Source organism: Mytilus galloprovincialis, chromosome 9, assembly GCF_965363235.1.
Source record: "Mytilus galloprovincialis chromosome 9, xbMytGall1.hap1.1, whole genome shotgun sequence".
In the NCBI taxonomy this organism is placed as follows: domain Eukaryota; kingdom Metazoa; phylum Mollusca; class Bivalvia; order Mytilida; family Mytilidae; genus Mytilus; species Mytilus galloprovincialis.
In genome coordinates, this window is record NC_134846.1 from 8327532 (window position 1) to 8348040 (window position 20509).

General features: G+C 31.8%; 1 protein-coding gene across 6 annotated transcripts in view; it reads right to left on the reverse strand.

Annotated features, from left to right (window-relative positions):
• The window catches only part of LOC143044355 (formin-like protein 3), a 40831-nt gene extending 26179 nt beyond the window's left edge, over positions 1-14652 (reverse strand). Inside the window, exon 1 of one of the 6 annotated variants that reach the window (XM_076216313.1) lies at positions 7068-7123. The gene's annotated coding sequence lies outside the window, so the exon portion shown is untranslated. Of the gene's footprint in view, positions 1-5061; positions 5169-7067; positions 7124-7253; positions 7345-14506 lie in introns of those variants that run through there. The other 5 variants (XM_076216314.1, XM_076216315.1, XM_076216309.1 and 2 more) reach the window with 5 other exon arrangements.
• Positions 14653-20509: the final 5857 nt, after the last annotated feature.

Here is a 20509-nt window from a genome sequence, read left to right on the forward strand (position 1 = left end):
CTAATCGATGTCCTTTTGTTATCTGACCAACATGAAATATACATTAATGTATTACGGAATTTGTTGATAACATAAAGATTTAGGTTTATTGGTAGAACAATTGGAGTACATTATCTTCTAAATTATTATAACCTTATTGCCAATTGACGGAAACTAACTTTAAATATATTATATAGATGTGAAAAATTGTCCATTTTGTGAATGAAAGAATGACATAAGCATTCAGTTGACTGTTTAGTATGCTAACATAACCAATATACATTGATGACGATACCCGAGGTTGATATCAAAGTAAAACAACAAAAAACCCGAACTCAGAGGTTAATTCGAAACGGAAAGTCTCTAAGCAAATGGCAAAATCTCAAAAGCTCAAACACACCAAAAAAGTGGTTAACAATCATTTTTTTTTCTCAAAAATTTGCAAATTGAAAATTTATGATTGTTTTTGTACAAAACAGTTTTCTCTCTTTTTAACGTTGAAAATACGTTTTAGAGACGAAGTTTCTAATTTTACAGCTTGCCCGAGACTGACATGTACATTTTTACATCATAAAATATTTCCATACACCAAACATAGTTGAGCTATTGCATATAGTATTAGAAGGAATTTTCAAAGACCAAAACTCAAAAACTTAACTTTTACCACTAAACCATGAAAACGTGGTCAAGGTCAGATGATAGGCACCTGCCATCTAGACATGTACATCTTACAATCATTCCATGCACCAAATATAGTAGACCTATTGCATACAGTATAAGACAATCAGAACAAAACACAAAAACTTATCTATAACCACTGAACCATGAAAATGGGGTGAAGGTCAAATGACAACTCCAGTTGGACATGTACACCTTACAATCCTTCCATACACCAAATATACTAGATATATTGCTTATAGTATCTGAGATATGGAATTAACCACCAAAACTTAACCTTGTTCACTGATCCAATAAATGCATGAGGTCGAGGTCAAATGAACACTGTCTGACAGACATGAGGACCTTGCAAGGCACGCACATACCAAATATAGTTATCATATTACTCATAGTAAGAGAGAAATTAACATTACACACTTTTTCAAGGACAATGGACATGTGACAGATGGAAACTGTGTGGTATAAAGCATCTATATACAAAGTATGAAGCATCCAAGTCTTCCACCTTCTCTAATATAAAGCTTTTAAGAAGTTAGCTAACGCCGCTGCCGCCGCCGCCGGATCACTATCCCTATGTCGAGCTTTCTGCGACAAAAGTTACAGGCTCGACAAAAAATATGACATGGATGGAAAGTTGTCTCTGACACTCATACCACATCTTCATTCGGAAATTTAGGTAACAGTTATTTACCAATGTTAAAAACCTAATAAGTCGATTCAAAAGATACAAACTAAGGGAGCTAACAAAAACTGATGAAAATGCATGAAATCCAAAGCGAGCCAGAACGGTTGTTCCACAGGCTGAGTGTCTCCTGGTACGCATGCACCACCTCTCATAGGAAACAACAATTCGGGCCAATGTCACAAACGGGGATATGACACAATCGGTAAAATTAGACTATGCGACTGTTCTTGTACAAAACATCTGTAGATATATATATAAGAATGTATTAAACCATTTTTTCTTCCTGAGATGGATGCTTTATAGAACCTACCAGGAATAAAATACCGTGCTTACATTGTAATTGTAAGTTATAAAGAAAACAGATCTAGACTTTCCCCACATTTCACCTCGCATTTTAAATAAAAACACACTCTGCAAAAAGCCCAAAACATATTAGAAGAAGAAAAAAAAAAAAGAAACACTGACTTGCATTTGATATATGGAGAGTTCATTCCATTCACTAAACGCAAAGGTGCATAATTCTTTCAAGAGCCTAAAATAGTACTAAACTTTTTCATTGAAATATAGCTGTTTATTATAAATCTTCAAACTTCGACCTGTTTCTAAATTTACAATCTTTTAGTTTACGAACTCGATCTTAAACGCTGATTAAATTTGATCAAGCATTTAAAGATTCCAACACCTTGAACAGTGTCCTCTTACCCAATCTTAATCATCGTAAAAGTAAACAATGGTCCAAATAGGGCATTAAATACTCATGATAAAAAATCTTTGATTCAACGTTATACTTTGTCAAACAGAAATCTTGAATTTTACAAGTGGTGGTCTTTGATTTCAATACGATGACACCTTATACAAAAGAGAGTGAGTGACACCTATCTAAAATTATGAATTATGATATAGTCGAAAAATGTTAACAATTATTTTAACACGCGGTCGTAATTATGTATTCAAAAATAGTCAAAATAATTACAAAATACATTTGAACAAAGCGTAATGCACTTTGTTACTTTTTATACTTTTCAAGATTTTTAAAGCTTGGTCACGTCATAAGTTTTATATATCAATATTATATATATATGTATTAGAGAGATCGCAAAGGAGATGTGAAAAAATGGTTTTGTTTTAATGAATAACCATGTGCAAAAAACTAAAAGTTAAGAATGATAATCGGTCGTCTCCAGGTAAATTTTGAATTAATGCTACACGAATAGTTCAAGACAAAGAAAATCGACATACATGTATTGAAATGGTACCTTTGTTATGTCTGTAGAAAATGTTGATTAAGACACACATATAGCATTACAACCCCTTTAAATGTGACTAGAATACAAACGAGTACGTTTCTCATGTCGAATATCTGTTACTGTATTTGTTCGAAGTAGTTAAGGAATGACTGTATTTTTTTTCTTCTGTCTATGAAGAAATAACATAAAAAATTTGGTGCACACTGAATAACGCGCGTAGCGGGTTATTTAACAGTGTGCACCACATTTTTTATGTTGTTTCGAATAGACAGAAAAAATATTACAGTCATTTCTTATAATTTAATTCTAAATTCCATTTTAAACTGTAGAAAACCATGAAAAAACGTTGATGACGTCAAGGTCAGATGACTTAATTATGTCTATGGGCTGATAACAAAATAACGTCAGCCAATCAGAAGACGCGTTACATCCAAAATTAAATTATTATTCAATAACAGGATTGTGACTTTAATATTATAAGGTGTATATTAGTTAAGTAATCTCAGCATTATCAATTTACAGATGCTCATGAAAACACACAAACCAAGAAAAGAAGCAACGAAACATAATGGAACTGCATAGGAAACTAGAACCAGTATAGCTGCATTGTTGATCACTGATTTTAAGCTGACTAGTTCTAGTATGAATTAAATACAGTAACAGATATTTAACTTGAGAAATGTATTCGTTTGTGTCTAATCAGTGAACAGTTTCTGGTTCTAGTATGAATTAAAGGGGAAGTGAATCTCTGTAAGCATACATATACATGTACCTAACATTAATATCACATTCGTGTAACAATATAACCGATAAGTAAAATAGGAATGTGTCAAAGATACAACAAGCCGAACAAACGACAGAAAACAGCCAAAGGCCACTAATGGGTCTTTCACACTTTAACCACAAAACATATAAATTGAAATTGCAAAAATATACAAGTCTAACAAATGCCAAAAGCTCCTGAGTTAGTAAAGGGGCAAACATACAGCGGGGTTAAACATGTCATATTGAAAGGAGCAAAGACTGGCGTCCATTTGTTTACCCAATAAATTATTCGATGCTAATTCTGAACAGTTCTTCTTGTCTAAAGAAAATATTGGAGATACTATGTCTTGTAGCGTTGACACGAGAAGACAACAACCCGACCATAGAGCAGAAAACAGCCTAATGCATATGCCAATACATGTAGGTCTTCAACACAGAGAGAATATACATATTTGAGTCAGAATATTATACTTTAAATCGTTGGCAGCAGATACATAGATATAAGAATATGTGTTATGAGTGCCAATGAGATGTATAAATTGGTCAATAAAGTGTAACAGAAACGGTTGTTTCATTAACGTACAGTCAAAAATATTTCAAGTGAACATGTATATATAACGAAAATAGTTTCATGTTTTCCCTCTTTTATAAACTCTCTTTTTCCTCTACTCATCCACCAAATCAACGGATTAGAATAATTCTGTTGTTCTTTGTCTATCTGGCATCAACGGCTGACATCTTACGTGTTCTAATATTCGTGAATTAAGGTCCAAAATATAATTTTTAATCTTAAGATTGTTACTTGATATGGGAAATGTGTCAAAGAGACAACAACTCGATCAAAGAGCAGAAAACAGATCATGGCCACCAATGGACATTCGACACAGAAGGAAAATCCCGGTCCTGGAGACAGGCTTCAGCTGGCCCCTAAACTAAAATGTGGACTTTGTTCAGCGAAAATGAACGTAAACTTATACAAATTACGTTGACATTAAAATTATTATAAATCAAATAGTTCATTATATTTCTTATTATTGTTAAGATTGGAGTTAAACTATTTTTTTTTTGTATAATGGCTGAATTAAAATAAAAGTTACTTCATTACCATCCATTGATTGAAATTCAAGAGTCGTTGAAGATATGATAAATAAATACTTGAAAATTATGCGATGTGCAATTTAACAGAGAAACCACATGTTATCAACACAAATTGGAGATTTGTCAAATTGGCATGAAATTGATCAGTTTTATTACTTCATATTAAAATGGATTATGATCATATTACAAAATATTACAAAAGATACAATGTGGTCTGTGGTCTGAATAAATCAACATTCTTTCAAAGATTAAAAATAGTAAATTTGGCTATGTTACGACGGGTTCGTCGTTAACTTTTGAACTTTAAACAAATCAGTCTTAATTCTAATTGACATGTTCACGGCATGCGATATTTTTTTGTTATTTATTACACGTAGTTTTTATTTCGTTTGTTATGAATTATATACAATTGAAGATACAGCGGACATTTTCTACCATTTGATTGATTTAATTGATCGAAATCATTAACACGAAAAAATGTGCATGCATATATGTACTTCATCTTTTCCAGCACATTCTAGGGATTACAGAACATAGTTAAGTATTTTCAGATACATGATATGCTAAATTTAATTCGGTCGCTAATTTGATTTTGATTAAATTACTTACAAATTAAATGAAGTGTTTTTGTACTACGTCCTATTATGTCAAATGCACATCTAAATGCAAATCAAATAGTTCGATGGAACTAAAATTCCATACATGCACTCCAGTTGCAATATAACTCTATTCAACTTTTTTTTAAATTGTTGTAATTAAAGTTAAACTAGTATAGATATTCATTATTTAACTTCCAGCAGGGTGGTTAGATATACAGAAGTTGATATTGAAACGACTCCCACAAGAATTTTCGATCTGACATTCATATTTATGCAAACAGTGTCTCAAACAAATTCCTTAATAATCTTCTATAACGGCCATACAATGTAAATTTCATCCGGCGCTTGACAAACACTGAAGTCAAGTAAAAGTAAACTACTCCATTGAAATTGACATACAATTAAAGTTATCTTAGTAAATTTTCTAAAATGAACTTTTTACAACACTTTAAATAGACTTGTATATCGTGTAGCAAAATGTACATATTTAGACAGAACTTTTCTCAGGAAATTAAAAATACCTTAGCGATCTTTCGTCCTGATTAATGGGTTTATTATGCTATCTTCTAATTAATCAGTTTAGATTGTGGGTGTTGAAATTTAAATGCAATAATACAATTAGAAACATTTCTTGTATAACCTTGATGTGTAAATATGAACTACCAATTGTACTCGTTTGAAATGGTTTTTCTACAGGTTATACTTATTGACAATGGTTTTGGGTGTCATAAAATATACCAAGTATCAAATATTGAAATCTTAAAAGATACGTTTAGCGCGAAAATAAATTAAACTTGCGTTATGGACAACATGTTCAATTACGAATTACACCACGTGGGTATATTATAATGAAACATAAATAAATATGTTTTGTATCTAATCGTCCTAATATTATTTCGAAATATATGCAGTGGGAAGTAATAGATTTCCCAATGGGAGTAAATCGTAATACAAATAAGTATTGATTAACATGATTAACTGTTATTTGCCTAACATTCTATTACATAAAATTTTCATAAAAATGATAAAATAAGATAAAGAACAAAAGTAAAACTTACACAAATAAACATTATCGTCTAAATTATATTAGAATTATTTCTTCTATAAAGCAAAACTATTCAAACGGAGAAAAAATAATGATAATGTGCTTTCTGTCAATGTTTTCAAATCAAATGAATGTTAAAAATATCATTTAAACAAAGCAATGTTTAATCGCAATACAGCACATTGGCTGATCCAAGGATGGGGGGTCCGGGGGGATGGAACACCCCCTTTTTTTGGACGATCAATGCATTTGAATGGGATTATATAGTTGGACTCCACCTTTTACTCTGGGTTGGGAACCCCTCCTTTTTAAAATGGCTGGATCCGCTCCTGCAGCAAACTCAACTGGCTACAATTATGCATGGTGTTTTTAATATTGTTTCTGAATTCAGCTTCGGTGGAATCCACAGTCGATATAACATAATACACTGAATTTATAAATACTATTGAAAATATTAACTGATAAATGATCTGAACATTCACATGCACTCAAAAGTTGTTATAGAAATAAAAGTTTGGTTTTTATGTCAATTGCAATGATCAAAAATACGATATTATCGCAAATAAGGCAACTCAACACAGAAAACACAAATAAACGTCACTGAAAATGCCTTCAACGCCATCTGCAGATGTTATTTGATTTTTTTTCTTGATTTTTTCAAATTGAAAATGCCTTTTTTCACTTTTATGCACATTTCCAAATTGAAATAAGAAAAGAAATGAAAATGCTATCTATTAAGCAACAATAAATGAACAGACGGACACGGATCGGTCCAGTCAAAGCAACAAACTGTAAATACTATATCTATTTTTCATGGTTATAACAATATATTTTCTTTAATATTTAATGATCGAAAAGGACATGGAAATATTCGATTATGTGCAAAAAAAAAATGAACACACGTATTATTGATGGCTAATATGTAAGAAAAATGTATTATCTTAATCAAATTTATTAATAACTGTACTCACAGAATCGCCATTTTCTTTAAAAGAGATGCAGTTGAGAATTGACAGAAGCGAATACATCACTTTCTACAACTGTCATATGCGACACGATTACTTATAAAAGTTGTAAGAAAAATGTTTTCTCCACCAAAACAATGTAAAAGAATAAAAAAATAAATGGCAAAAAAAAGTGTATTCTAACATACCTACCTATGGGCGAAAATGCATTTGTACAATTTCCTTACATGAAAACATAGCAAAAAAAAAAACAATTATTGTAGTACCATTATACCTACAAGTTAACAAGATATATATAAAGTCACTAATGGGTTCAACTTAAAGGTAAAAATTGTATACAAACATTTAAAACGTGTCACAAACTTACAAACTGTCAAATCTTAGTTGATAAACAAATGGGATTAAACGATTTAAAAACAAATAATGACAGGATCATCCTTCAGATTTTTCCGTTGAGTTTGAAATTTCTTCCCATTGAAGTTATGTTACTTTTGAAGTAGTTCTTATGAGCTCAATGAATAAAGCATTACATTTTAGAAACACCGACCTTTCACACACTTAATAATTTGAGGTCTTATTCTATGGTATGTGGAAACTACGTGGACATTTATAAATACACATGTATGATTATTAAAGACGTGGAGTATCCATCATCGAGACAGCAACCCATCGACACGATAACAAAATAGACAATTAGATCGAATTAAAGTACAGTAGGCATCCTAAACATGTTAATACGGTATATACTGTATGACAAGTTCAGAACAGAGTCTCTAATAAAGATCTGATATCAACACAAAATTCTCGGAATGAACCAATTTTGTTTATAATATTTATGATCAAATACAACATAAAGGGGTTACAATCTGGAGACAGGCACATGCATAGTTATTTTCCGTAGATATTCAACGATATGATCTAGTATATTTTTAAAGATTTTAGTATAATATATACTTTTTTGTAGTTTTATTCGTGTGGTTAACCTTGAGGACAATTTGTTTACAAATAAATCCAAATATTTCCAACCATATGTATAAAAACTAAATTTATTACAAAAGAAACACTCAAACCTTAATACTACATTTTAAAATTAAAAGCATCTACTACTTTTTTAGTAATTATATTAAGCTTGTAATGGGGAAAATCAATAAAAAATATGTATAACAGATAACAACAGATTTTTTTATTATGTTTAGGTAAACATCTTCAGTTTTACAAAGAGACAGTTTATTTACACTAAGCAAACACGCAAAAAATCCATAAATATCTTCAAACAACTTTATTATGTTTTGTATGTTTTATTAATATGTGATTATTTATATTAACACTTGAGAACTGGAGACTACTTTAAGTCGTTACCTGATCGGAACAAAAATAAGTTTCACGAAACAAAGAAGTAATTTGTAAAAGTAAACGTACTAGCACATTTTACGACTCTCATGTATGTATAAGGTCGTTAAAGAAGTTAGTACTTAATTTGGAAAATGTATAGTACAAATCGTTATTAATATATGTAATAGAAATACATTCATTATTAATCAAGAGTGTCGGATGAAGTTATCAACGGGATAACCCAAAAATTACTAAAGAACGGGAAAACCAACGGTCTTATAAATCTATATAAAAAAAAACGTGAAACGAGAAACACTTATGAACCACACCAACAAACGACAACTAAAATACATTTAAAGTGCCATGCGCGATATGCACTGGTCAGTCTAATACGACAGTTAAGAAAAACGTTCACAAAACATGGAGCTCATATCATATGATTCTATGAGAACAAGAAAGGCGACAGCGTTGTTTCTATTAATTCAAATGGAACAAGAAGAGCAGCTATTACAGGCTCAGGATTTACTTTTACAAGTAAAATATTATTTTTTGTCAATTTTTCATATCAAGTAACATAATGAAAATCATAAACGCGCCTCGTACACCAACACTGCAGGTACACGTATATAGGGAAACCAACTTTTTCTTCATTCACACCAACAAACGACAACTACTGAACATAAGATTTCTGACTTAATATGATAGTTGCAAACGATTGCATCGGGTTTAAACGTTTTAATGGTACCAAACCTTCACCCTTATCTGAAACAATAGTGTAACACCACAACATAGAAAGACACACTATAAAATATCAATCAAAGCTCACTTTTCTGTAAGACCAGTCTTTGACAAAACCAATCACATCTGATAGGAGTCAGGATTTAAAGAAGGTTCCATTAAGTTATCTCGCAGTCTGCTTTAATTTCATAAATGTTTTCCTTCGTCCTTTTAATTTTTCTTTCATTTATACGTAAAACTAAATTTCCGTTACTATTTGTTCAAATTGAGCTGAAGCAGAGTCACTGAACAAGTATATAATATTGAAACCACCATCACGTCAACACCCGCAATCAATTTCACGTCCTGCAGCTTCTTACAAACATCTCTCTAAAAAGTCCATTCAAACTATCAGTATTCCCTCGTTATGAAACTTAATTACATTTTCACTTAATATCACTAATAGAAAATTGGATTTTGCTTTTGATTATTTGATTATTTAATAAACAGGTCTAACTCAATAAGACGTGGTTAGAAGCTTATTTCTGTGTATTCATTCGTGTTATTCAACAAATACTAGGACATTATCAGTTAATTTGAAAGTAAATGCATCTTCTTTTGATCAGTACTAATCAATAGTTAGTAATTATTGTTTTTGACTTATATTGGCAAATTATTTCTCATAAAAACCAATTCATACTCGACAAACAGGAATGTATGTACGAACCGAAACCGCCAGTCAATATTAGTAACTGAACTGAATTTCTTCATAAGTGTTTATTTCATTTTATTCAAAACATGAGTAAGATAGAATTGACCATTTGCAAATGTATGTAATATTCAAACTTGTGAGACAGCCCTGAAATTTGTGTGGACCTAGAGGACCAAACAGTTTTTTTTTATGTCGTTCTTATAAGCTGTTTGTGATATTACCCTATCCCCTTTAATTGTCGCTGCCATTACATGATTATGATGTTTAACTTCTCCCGTAAATATAAGAATGAAAAGTAAATACAAATATCTAAAAATTATCATTTTTGGTTTTGAGTCCAATTTTCATTTTGCATTTTATAGATTAAAGTATCTTTATATTCATGAAACATTTTGAGAGCAAATGAACATAATCGTTCGCTTGAGTGTCACGTGAATTCTCTCGCGTTTGCTTATACTTGATAGATTAACGTAACGGCCGGATTGTAAAATAACTGATCGATGTTGTTTGTTTGTGAAGATTTTCCCTTTTTAGCTCACCTGGCCCTAAGGGCCAAGTGAGCTTTTCCCATCATTTGGCGTCCGTCGTCCGTCGTCGTCCGTCGTCGTCCTGCGTTAACTTTTACAAAAATCTTCTCCTCTGAAACTACTGGGCCAAATTAAACCAAACTTGGCCACAATCATCATTGGGGTATCTAGTTTAAAAAATGTGTCCGGTGACCCGACCAACCAACCAAAATGGCCGCCATGGCTAAAAATAGAACATAGGGGTAAAATGCAGTTTTTGGCTTATAACTTAAAAACCAAAGCATTTAGAGCAAATCTGACATTTGGTATTATTGTCTTGAATATTATTATAGATAGAGATAAACTGTAAACAGCAATAATGTTCAGCAAAGTAAGATTTACAAATAAGTCAACATGACCGAAATGGTCAATTGACCCCCTAAGGAGTTATTGTCCTTTATAGTCAATTTTCAACAATTTTTATAAAATTTGTAAATTTTTACTAACATTTCCACTGAAACTACTGGGCCAAGTTCATTATAGTTAGAGATAATTGTAAGCAGCAAGGATGTTCAGTAAAGTAAGATGTACAAACACATCACCATCACCAAAATACAATTTTGTCATGAATCCATCTGCTTCCTTTGTTTAATAGTCACATAGACCAAGGTGAGCGACACAGGCTCTTTAGAGCCTCTAGTTATAGACATACATCACTAATCTATACAATTTGCAAACCGCTGATAAATCATTAAATTGACTAGTACCTTTCATTGGAAATCAATAGTTTCTTTGTTTACGATTCATCTTAAAGAAATTAACCAGAGATTATTTCAGATTTTCCCCGTCATTAATCTCGGAGTGTAATTAAAAGACCAGCACGAATCCAATTGAAGCTAGTTAAAACAAAAGGATTTTCATGTTTCAAAATCTATGCTCCCAAATAGTTAAATTTAACAATCATGCTGTTTTAATATTTATATCTTTTGTCACCATTCCCGACTTATTTTCAATATCGAATGGTATACAGAGAATACATGTATTGTCATTCTGACTTTTCCCCGTCCGTCAGTTAAAACTCACACACCGTTTTGCTTTGAGGGATGTGTAAATACACAGCCACGTCGGATCAAATTAGCACGTTACATTTCATGACTCGTGTTACATGTAGGAGTAAAATGTACGATGCTCAAATCACGTTGAAGATCCCTTGTGAGAACTGTTTTGGGGTCTGTAAGTGGCATGTTTCAGGATGAAAATCGCCTCTTTTCCAACATATTATTTCCCCTTATTTGAAAGTTTAATTTTCCAATCTTTCATCCCTGGTTCCCATAGTTTACAGAATCAACATGTTTTATTAGGTCTTTCCACCTTTCGTGTGGAAAGACCTATTGATTTTGTTCTGATTATTTTTTTTTTCTTCCGCCTAATTTTTTTCTTGCGGTGTAAAAATGTTTCAAAAGATGTCGCTTAGTTTTTTGTATATGAGATCATACAGTCTATACGCTTTTGAAACTCACCCTGTTTAACCGAACACTTTTCTTTGTAAGAGGTATCTTCCCAAACACTGTTTTTCTTGTTATCAGATCTCCTCCACAACCGTAAAAGAAAACGACAAATTTATTTTTCCAAATTGCTCGTTATATCCTCAGGATGTTACGTTTTATTTTGACCGAAGCTTTACGAAGACCCCATATGAGAGTAATTTCCCCTTTTGTATTGAAATAAGTGAAATAAATTTGTAACTGGAAAACCATAAGTGATAGAGTCCTAGGGTCTTTTGATTTGAGGCCCTTGCTCAAAAAGTATGAAAATAAGGTCAAGGTCAAAGGTCAAGGTCATGTTTAAATTTTTGATTTTGGCTTGTTATCTCTTATTTTCAGAAATCATACAAGATATCGACAAAATATTTTCACACAATTGTTAGTTGCGACATGTCGTAACATGTAAATTTTACTTAAAAGGGTACGTAACATTTAATGCGAGTTTTGCCCCCTTTTATATCTAATATTAGTTGTATGGTAATATAACTCATTAACAATATAAAGTAGAGGCCTAGAGTCTTTTGATTTGAGGTCCTTGGTTGATGACCTTGAAATTGAGCTCAAGGTCATAGGTAAATTTAACGTTCTAGATTTTGACCTTTGCTTTTTCCTCTTATATATACATGATAAAGCCATGGGACTTTTGGCAAAAGGTTGCAAGCAATGTGACCTTGAAAAAGCCAACCGGAAGTGACCTTTTGTAAACCGGAAGTAGCCATTTTTTGTACTAATTTAATGTAAAAGTATATAGAACCATCTATTTTTGGAATCAGTGTCAAGTAAACTATCAAAACATACCGGAAATAACATCTTTTAAACCGGAAGTAAAAAATTATCTCCCTTATGTATATCTTTTTGTATAGAAACCATATATTTTTGGAATCAGCGTCCAATAAGCTGTCATTTGACGCTAAAATTGACATTTAAAACCGAATTTTAATATTTTCATATAAAAAAGATCCTTACTGGTGGAAAGACCATCAATAGTTCTCTGAACAATTGGTTTTTAATTAATACATGGTCTGTTCTAGTTATGAATAGTAAATGAAAGATTTTTTTCCAATATATGTTTAAAGCAAACACCACGGAGTCTCAATCAATGTGTCTTAATGGTTGATAATGATTGAAATACTCAATCATATAACGAGAGCTGTGGAAGAAATGTCGGCTTGTCAATACACTGTATATAACCGTTTACAGGAACTGCTTACCCTTTCAAATCACATGAATCGGCCTCAATGTTTTTGGTGGGGTTTGTGTTACTTTATGTTTAAATGTTTTGTAATTGTTGTTTGTCGTTTCGTCGGTTTTTATTATGGCAAATGTGTTGTTTGTTTTTATAGTAAGGACTGAAGCTTTTTGATGGCTACCTTTGTATGTTCTTTCTTGAACTCTAAATTTACTGAAATCTATCTGTCGAACCTGGCGTAAATATTGATGTTGAAATATTTGATTTGTACTGGAACTTAGCGCGCAGTTCTTACTGTAATCTAGAGTTAGTATATCGTATTGTCACTAAGAAAATTGATGAATAATATATGATTTATAGATCTTTTTCCTACTACATTTTCTAATTTCCAAAAACACCGTGACAATTTCATTGTCTATCATTACCTCATTTGATTGCATGTAAGTGCCAAAACTACAAAATACCATGTTTGCTACATGTATTTGGTACCTTTGGTTACACATTTTGTTTAGGTACTGTCATGTGCAAAAAGATAGGATAAGAATATCAACAACAAAACGTCATTAAATAATATTTTCATAGTGTTTTCCGTTTCTATTATACAATTATATTTGTAATGTGAGCCTCACTGTATGGCGCCGTAGTGTATTGTATTCATGGAAAAATGTATTTTAGCATTCAAACTGCCCACAACGAGAAATAAATATATCGCCTGATAGGAACGAAGTTAATAAACTCCAATGGGAAAATCCTCTCAAACCTACTTTTAACAAAGTAAATGTTTCAAAATAGTTCAGGTAGCAAACACATAATGTTGTGCTTTTAAAAACGTATTGCTTACATGGAATTATCAGGACCTTTACAGATGTGCTGCAAGTGTTCTGTAACCGACAGAGAGCACGACCTTTCTCTACATTTTGAACGACTGTGGCTGCGTACATGTAGCAATAGATCTACATTGTAGATCAAATACAGCCATCCATATTCATCACTTTATTACCAAAGAATACATACGTTTTAAATCCAACTTAAGAACAACATGATATATTATATAATTAAATCGTGATGCTAACATTGTGTGCGTTTTAAAGTACGATTCTGTCTGTCAAATACTGGCAGAAGTTAGCTGAATAATAAATCTTCAACTTCAGAGTAAATAAAAAAATGTAGGAAAGTGGAGACTAAGTAGACACGCGAATACCAAAATAAAAAAACAAAATAATAGCAGGTAATTCTATAGTATACTACTGAGCAGTGCATGGATCATGATCGTTCAAGACACTTAAATGTTATAACCTCCATAAAAAATATGTTATATCCTCCATAACATATTTTGTTATAACCTCCATAAAAAAATATGTTATAACCTTCATAAAAAAAATAATAATTTAAAAAAAGATAAATAAGACATTTGACAAAATCATGAAAATAGAGAAATTACTCACAGTTGCAATTCATTCACATAGACTACTATCCATTCATTGAAAAAATAATCCGTTGGTGGTATGGAAAGTCGGAAACTTGTATGAACGTTCAATACAATATCACTTATAATCAACGATTTTCCCTTTAAATTGTAATAAATATTCGTATTATTGACCAGAGAACTCACTCGGAACACATTAACTCCCCTGACACAATCGCTTTATTTCCTAATTTTTAATTTATATTTATAAAAGGCGTGTACCTCCCCTACGGTGAAGGTGTAATCGTAGATCCTTCGACAAACAACTAACATTTCAATTTTAACACCAATAAGAGTATCGTATTTTTTAATGCAGGGATCGTATGTATACTTTCAATTTGTGCTTTAAAGTGATATCGAATATGGCTGACGATTATCGGTATGAAATCGACACCGGGTGAACCCTTTCTCTACCTTTGGTATCATTTTAAATTTGACCCTTTGAAAACTAATGAAGACAGCTTATCCCGAATAAAATCAGACCTAACGTGCACTTACCAAAAGGTTAATAGGAATTTTGGTGACATAGTAGATAACCTGATAAAATAGATGTATCTATTTCATTTCTTTCACGCAGGACTATAGCATGTTAAATCTAATTGCTATAAATTCATTAAAGAGCATATTTTAATGACAAAAAAAAAAAAAATAGCATTACAATGCACAATTTGTTTTGTTCGTTGATTATAATTGATGTATTTAGTATTGTTTGTTTGAATTAAACGCATTGTCATTTTCTAACTAAAGGCTCTCATCAACCGAGTTATATTAATAATGATAATAATAATAATAATTATCGTAACAGAGAAATATAGGATGGCATCGTTGACATGCAATTATAATTAAGACAAACAATTTGCAGCGAAATATTTAAAAAAATGGTTTTACTTAAAATTCCAATCTGAATTTGGAAAACAGTTCCACCTTTTAGTTCTATATGATAATCTAGCCAGAAGAACAGCATCTGAACATCTGCTTTTCATAACATGACAATGTAAGTTGCTTATAAAAATGACAATGTAAGTTGCTTATAAAAATGACAATGTAAGTTGCTTATAAAAATGACAATGTAAGTTGCTTATAAAATAGATCCTTTAGGATACTCTTTACTGTAAAAAAAATGTTAGTTGTCTAACGCCCAGTGACAAATATTTCATGCATATTACAGACTAGAGCAAATAAACGTGTCTACGTATTTGTTTATCATGTAGATCTTGTGGTTGTTCAGATAATAACGCCGTTTAGTATACAAGATTGAAATTGCGCACAAAACGATCATATTCTATAACTATACATTGAGTTTTCTTTACTACAGGATCTTGTTTTTTTTTATTTTCATGTACAATATGATCGATTTGTAGACATCTTAACCTGAGAACTCTTAATATTTTAAATTATTCATTATCCTGTAGTGCACTTATCAATTTAATAGTATATCAATATTTTGAAAACGAAAAAGACAAACTATCAATTTGTTATTTGAAGTGTAGAAATTGATCACTTAAAATAAAAAAAAAAAAAAAAAAAAATGCAAGGAAAATAATTAAATGTATTACAATACTATAACTTTTAGTATCTTATTACAGCCGAGGAAAACATGAAAAAAATACAGATGGGACATGTTAACATGGTGTATATTGAAACTATTATTGTTTTTGTTAAAAGGAATGATTCTAGACTCGATTAGTATGGAATGTACCATTGACGGCACATTTGATAATAATTTATACATGATACGGGTTATGTTTTTCTGATATATTTTATGATACTATGATAGTATGATACTGAAGGGAAGGATTGTGCTTGATATTCATATGACGATGACATAATCTTTCAATCAGTTTAAGTGAGGTCTGGAGCTGACATGTCAGTAACTGCTAGTAGTCTTTTGCTAATTTTTGGATCATTGTCTTTTTGTTTAGTTTCTTTTTGTTGAAATCTATTCTGACATCGGACTCGGACTTCTTTTGAACTGAGTTTTACTGTACGTATTGCTATGTGTTTGTTTTATATACCTTGGCTAGAGGTATAGGGGGAGGTTTGAGATCTAAAAAAATATGTTAAACTCTGTCGCATTTTGCGTCTGTCCCAAGTCAGGAGCCTCTGGCCTATGCTAGTCTTGTATGATTTTTAATCTTAGTCATTGAAATATTTCGGAGCTAAGTAAGACGTCCATTTTCACTGAACTAGTACACATTTTTGTTAATGGGTCAGCTGATTTCCATCACCGGTGCGGGAGTTTCTCGTAGTATTGAAGACCCATTGGTGGCCTTTGGCTGTTTTTCTACTCTTTGATCGGTTTGTTGTCTCTTCGATAATCCCCTATTTCCATTCTCAATTTTTTTTAGAATTTACCGGGCCCATTTAAAAAGAAATGTTAATTAATTTTTGTGAACAGTATGAAGCAAACATCGACCAACAAGTTTCATTTTTCCATTGTTTGGCAAAATTCCTTATTTATTTTAGTAATTTAGAATATCCTGTAGTGATCAATGTTCTAATAACTCAACAATTGTAAAGTTGTGTTATATACAAATAAGGAAATGAGTTTGCTATATGAGACAACTATCCACCAAAGTTCAAATGAAAGTAAAACATGACGACCGTACGACCTTACACATAGGCGGATCCAGAGAGGGGGGGCCTGGGGGGCCCGGATCCCCCTTTCGTGGGAAAAATTTGATTGATTATATAGGGAATCACTGAAGCATGACTGGAGCGGCCCCCCACATATAGGTCAGTCAGCGGGCCCCCCTTTAGGAAAAGTTCTGGATCCGCCACTGTTACACAATGAGAAAAAAACAATGACGTATGCATACATATTTACTTACGAATATGAAATCTTCACTTTGCCACAATATAATAGAATCCAGAGGCTGACAGTTTGTGTCCATTTTGGTTACTGTCATAATTAACCAGAATTATTTCACACTATATTTTATAACTTTTACCGCAATGTTTATTAGATTTAACCACTTAATAATGTTTAAGCGTTTAATCTTATTAAGTTTCTATTAAAAATATTTAATCGAATTACAAATCAAAACACTATTGGAAAGAAGTCGAATTGTTAAATGATCAGGTATACACTAAATAAAATGTACCTATAAAGAGACAATAAACTGACCAAAGAGCAGATAACAGCCGAAGGCCACCAATGGACGAGACAATAAACTGACCAAAGAGCAGATAACAGCCGAAGGCCACCAATGGTCTAACCCGAATAATTCAGTCCCTCCCCGTAATCGATCTCTCCTACTTGCGAGGGCCTGAAGTCCTAACACGATAAAAACTCTTCACGAATCCTGGATTTTGATTGGTGCCCTGTAGAAGAGGTGAAAAATCAGCAATTAGCTCAATTTTATCGAGATAGGTAAATCCCGAGCTAATTCCGAATGGTTGATTGAAGATTTTTCATTGTCTATGCATTCAGGCGTTAATGTAGTAAGCGGAATATAACGACTGAATTATTCGGGTTACCAATGGTCATATTCCTTGATTGTGTTCATGTTATTCTTGCCACGAGCATCTTGATGTATGCTATTATTAGGCTCCAACGACGTACTCATCGGAGCACTTGGGTTAACTCACAGTATTTTATGTGGATCGTTTGGCTTAATCGTTTGTTTTCTGCTCAGTGTTCGTTTTTTTATTTTTTTGTTTGTCAATTTGGTGTCTGTTTTGCTTTCGACCTTTGGTTTTCGAATGGACTATTTTCATAATACGACTTTTGACTCTGAATTGTATAATTTTTCGACAGTTATCTTTTCGTTGGAAGGCAATCCTGGTTATCAGTCTTTTAAGAGCGAACAAAACATGTAAAATCAAACATATAAACTGTGTAATTTGATGGGACAGTTGACGTTTTCCGTTAAGGAAATATAAAGCAGTGACAAATGTAATTTTCCACAAACATTGTGTCGATTGAAAGTTTTATTTTACTTCTTTACTTAACTCTGAACTAAAAGGTGATTGATTGCTGTTAGCTAAATGTATATTTTGAAATATTCATAGAATTATTAGTCTCGATTATCCAGGCGCTCCATATGCAGTTATTGTTCGCAGTAAGAACGATAACTCTGGTGTTACGAGTCGAGACTATGGAAATATGGGATGGGAACGAATTAAACAATAACCCATTTAGGCAATTACTTCGCTTAGACAGAGAGGATCGTATGCAGAGCTGATTACATATACCAATGAAAAAAGAATGGGAAAGATTTATTGAACAACAAAACTTTGCTTTGCAATAGTTCACATTTGAATTGAAACATTTCTACAGTTAATGTATCAAGAGGGATTAGATGACTTTGTCACAAAAAGATATTGAACGTCCTGAAAAACTATTTTTCGAGGTTTTTACTAAAATATATGATTATCGACAGTTTAGTTTAATTATATTTTAGTTTATACATTATTTATTCAGACAAATGAATTTTTGTAAAAGATTTAATGACTGGAGAATTTCAGGAAAGGTAACAACAGTCATAGGTACTTGGGGACAGCACAACTTTTTAAGCCCGTCCCCTTTTTTCAAAATCTGTTATTTTTTGTTTTCTATTAATTTCAATTAATTTCGCGTTTTTCTGTAAACTATGAACAGACATATACTATAATCTCTATATAATATATGACCGCCGTTGATAATAAACTTGGAATTGATAGTAAATAGTAAATTGATAGTGGAATATAATGGTCATTGGTTTGAGGGAAAATGTCCAAAATCAGTTACTTAAAAATATGTATAAAAGGAGCCACATTCGATCAAAGCCATAGGTACTTGTCTAAAAAAATATTCCTATATACAATGTATGTGTTATTTTAAGGTATATATGAAATTGTTTTAGACAAGTACATGTGATCAAATCCCCTTGTTTCTGCAATTTTCGTTATTGGACATGAACTCATTTATTTTAATAGATGTTCAGGTGCATTGTGAACATTCGTAAAGGGTCCCGTGGAACCTTGGTTCTAGCCTTGGATAACTTCCCGCGAAAAGAGAATTCATTTATCAGTACATTACAGATATTTTTTTCTTCATCTTGGATATTCACTTCTTCTAAAGTTTCATGACAATGTCTGAAGGTTTTCTGATTAATCATGTAAAAATAATAATCCCAGACCGTTTGTTAATTAAGAAAAGATAACTAAACTGAAAAATGAAAAAAAAAAATAGTTTCAAAATTTACTTCAGACATTAATCATGAAAAAGCTTCTGCCAAAGATTCATAAAATTCGATGAAGGTTTGAAAAAGTAATTGATGTGGAACAAACTTTAACCCCAGACTCTATCTACTTGTTATTCAAATAGAAATTCCTTCTATCAATAAAATACGCGAAAATAAAAAAAAAATACATTTCATCATTATGCTCTGGATACTCTTTTGATCACAAAAAGCTTCTGTAAAATTTCATGAAGGTTTGACAAAATTAATGATATGTAACAAAGATCTTTAACAACCTAAATGGTGACGACGCCAACGAAATCTATGATCGGTGTGTCTCGCATAAATATCGCAGGCTCAATAAAAATGCAAACCACATACATGTACTATATTGAATCTCTGCAGGCAATGAAATACTTTGAACAAAAGGAAAGTTAGAAGTAGCATTCACAAAAGATTCAGACTTTGACAGATATTAACAAATATATAACACGGTACCATTCGATTGAAAAGTAAATGTCACTTTATTCGCAATTAAAAGCTACTGTCTGAGGATTTACAAGGCTGATGTGCTTTTGACCAGTTCTTTTAAATCTATTTCGATTATATTTATTAATTTTGTTTAACCTAAATTCAAGTGTACGCCCTGGGGTTTTGACGTAAACGTAGCTACGCGCCTGCATTTTATTCCAGGACATCTACATGTACGAGCAACTTCATACTACACTTGCAAATAAAGAATAAAAAAAATGAAATATTAAAATACCAAATTGAATAATAATATTTTTATTTTTAAAGTTTATCTAAAGAAAATAAAC